Source organism: Triticum dicoccoides, chromosome 7B (assembly GCF_002162155.2).
Source record: "Triticum dicoccoides isolate Atlit2015 ecotype Zavitan chromosome 7B, WEW_v2.0, whole genome shotgun sequence".
In the NCBI taxonomy this organism is placed as follows: domain Eukaryota; kingdom Viridiplantae; phylum Streptophyta; class Magnoliopsida; order Poales; family Poaceae; genus Triticum; species Triticum dicoccoides.
In genome coordinates this window covers 654363141-654366604 of record NC_041393.1, presented here as the reverse complement: position 1 = coordinate 654366604, position 3464 = coordinate 654363141, and the positions used below count along the sequence as shown (strand labels likewise).

General features: G+C 47.4%; 1 non-coding gene across 1 annotated transcript; it reads left to right on the top strand.

The window, feature by feature from the left end:
- Positions 1-108: 108 nt before the first annotated feature.
- Positions 109-224, top strand: LOC119342322. Its single transcript, XR_005165527.1, has one exon. It is a non-coding gene; the product is annotated as a U5 spliceosomal RNA (small nuclear RNA).
- Positions 225-3464: the final 3240 nt, after the last annotated feature.

Genomic DNA, 3464 nt, shown 5'->3' with positions numbered 1-3464 from the left:
TCCCCAGCTCTGGCAGAAGTTGGAATAGTCCCACATCGCTCGGGAAGGAGGAGCTACCCTGCCGTCCCGCTACGTATAGGCCGGCACCATCTCCATTTCAAACTCAAGCAGCTGCGTGGTGGGCACAAAGCGAACTATTCTTTCGCCTTTTACTAAAGAATACCGTGTGCACGCCACACATGTGCAGCATATTCTAACTTTTTTAAAGGGTGACCTTTCCCTCTTATGAGAGAAGGTCGCCTCACAAATCAAAATTTAAATATTTTGCTGTTTCATTGTTCTAGCTACGGGATTGGAACTGTTGTTGGTTAACACATTACTCCCTTGGATGATTGATGCTTGAGTGCCTGTTTCATATGATGAACAAGTCCTCTCTAGGACGGCTTATGGCCGTTTCCAGCGTCGTCTAACGACAGCAGAGCTGAGCATGCCAGTTCTCTTCGTTTCCTCATCTCAGTTGTTAGGTGAGAGAGACGTATGAGATGAGAAGAGGAAGGGGGTTTAGCCCAACTCACAGCAGCTCTCCGGTGGCGGCGGTTTGGGTCGAGCTCGGCTCCATGGTCGACGACGACTGAACTGGATCTTCCTCTCGATCGGGCTGCCATGGCTGCCAGAGGTGAGAGAGACATATGAGATGAGAAGAGGAAGGGGAGGGACAAGCCGCAGAAGAGCTGCTCACCGGTGGGCTCTGGCGACTGAGGTAGTGGTTCAAAGGGGGCGCTCCTGGCGGCACGGGAGGAGTGAGCGAGGCGAAGGCGGAGGCGAGAACACGGTGAGACGAGTGATGTGGATCGAGCGGGTATCGAGTCGTTTGAATCTGATGTAGAATTCGAATCGATCGGAATTTAATCGTTTCGTTAAATAATCCCATGACTATGGCCTCAACATTTTCCATCAAAGAAGTCTTCGGCGATAAGAGGTCAATGTGAAAATCGCCAAGTGGGTGAGAGAGCTCACACCATTCTCCCTCAAGCTTACCACGAGAATTGTCATCAAATCTCAAAGCTCAATGATATTTGTTGCCGAATCACTAACTATGGAGGTGAAGAGCCCATGAAGGATGATTTCCATGAGTTCCACTAGACCATGTGGTTCTACGGATTCAAACACCTCCATTTGCATAGAGCCGGAATCGTCTTGATGAGTCATGAGGGCAAGATACTGCAATATGCCTCCTCCTTGACTTCAATAAGTCTAACCTCTAGTGCCAGCAATGTTTGTGGGACCAAGCGGTACTTTGTATTCTTGTGAGAGGTGCGCTTTTGTATGCCCCGTTATATAAATCAATTGTGTCATACAAACCTAATACATGAATGAACCGTTTAACTGTATGTATTACTTGTAATGTAGTAGGCTCCTTGGCATCTCAAAAACATTTTGTTTTATGGAATCTCAACCACCGTTTTTTTGATCTACGACTTATCTATTGTAAAATATACTGTGAAAAAATCGGGATCCCTAGACCGGTGTCGGATCATCCCGAATTTCTGTGGATAGTGTTGATGTGGACACTTAGGCATATCAGCAGTACACTACTAGAAAAAAGGCTGTTAGTGGTGCACCTGTTTTTGCTATTAATGGCGCACTATAGGTGCGCCACTATTAACACGCCACTTGTAACAAATAGTAATGGCGCACCTCTGGTGCGCCACTAGAATTCCAGATAATAGTGGCGCACCACATAGTGCGCCATTACTATGTCCAACAGTGCGCCATTATTATGCCTCCTAGGAGGCCATATTTACCTTCACCTATGCTCCCAAGTGCACCATTACTATGCCCCCTAATGCGCCACTGGTATTTAGCCTTGGTGCGCCACTAATTCTCAATATGGTGCGCCACTACTATGAATATTAGGAATTATTGTTTTTTGCTTTTCTGGTATTTGCACAGGTTACAAAATACGTTACAGCACATAATGTAAACACCACACAATAGAATTTTCATCATATTAGTCTCCAAATTCGAAATAGCGAACAAAGTTCAAACATTAGCCAAGTTTAGGTCTCGAGACATTAGCAAAGTTCATCATATTAGCCGAGTTTATCGTCACATTACAAAGTCGATATCGATCATCTAAACTACCATCACATAGAAGAGAGCTGCGGTCACGATGAGCATCATCGCGATGAAACTGGTCTTCATCCGGTTCCTCCAACGCTCCCTCCTCTCCCCCGCTAGATAGCGCGCATATCTAGCTTCCGCCTCCGCCCTAGTGGTGTACCCTTTGTAACTGTTACCGCTGAAACGGTGAACCTGTCTCCAACACTCCTCCCAGTCGTCGTAGACTCCGGGAACCTTACCCTTGTACACGACATATGACGACATCTCTATGCACTAGACAAACAAAACGTTAGTAGTAATTCACAGATAATATATAAGCAATATATAAGTATGCAACAAAAGGATCGGAAGAGAAGCAACACATTAATAACACGATTCATGATCCTACTAATAAATAGCATCGATTACATATAAGTTGAACGACTGTCCAAATTAAAGAGACATACAAGTTTATTAAAGTTTAATTACAACATGAGCTAATCGATATTTCAGAACTACATAGCGTCAATACTTTCGACTCGACTCAGGGACCGGAGCGTGGATGAAGCCGCCGTCTATCGTGATGGTCATGAATGTGCGGTCGTTGTCAGCCTGCATTTGTAGCGTTGTATCTATTTCACTGTTGAACGGTTGATATTGGAGGTAGAACTGCCCCGAGGTACGAAGGACATCTTGATAGATGATTTTCACAAACTCCGACTGGATGCGAAAGAATTCTTGCCTGATGTCCGCGTCTTGGATTGCCGACAAGCGTGTGGCCCAATCTTTGAGATTAGTTGGTAGTAGAAGGTGATTATGGTCCCGTACGATCGCCCGCATGTGATATAGGGCGTAGTAGGCATCCTTCTGACCGCCAGGCGGCTGCTTGACGCAGGGGAACGTCGTTACTATTGGGGAACGTTGCAGAAAATAAAATTTTTCCTACGGTTTCACCAAGATCAATCTATGAGTTCATCTAGCAACGAGAGAGAGGAGTGCATCTACATACCCTTGTAGATCGAGCGGAAGCGTTCAAGAGAACGGGGTTGAGGGAGTTGTACTCGTCGTGATCCAAATCACCGGAGATCCTAGCGCCGAACGGACGACACCTTCGCGTTTAACACACGTACGGTCAGGGAGACGTCTCCTCCTTCTTGATCCAGCAAGGGGGAAGGAGAGGTTGATGAAGATCCAGCAGCACAACAGTGTGGTGGTGGATGCAGCAGGGATCCCAGCAAGGCTTCGCCGAGCGTCTGCGAGAAGGAGAGGTGTAGCAAGGGGGAAGGGAGGCGCCAAGTGCAAGGGTGCGGCTTCCCTCCCTCCCCCCTCTTTATATAGGGACCCCAGGGGGGCGCCGACACTAGGAGATGGGATTTCCTAGGGGGGGGGGGGCGGCGGCCAAGGGGGGTGCCTTTCCCCCC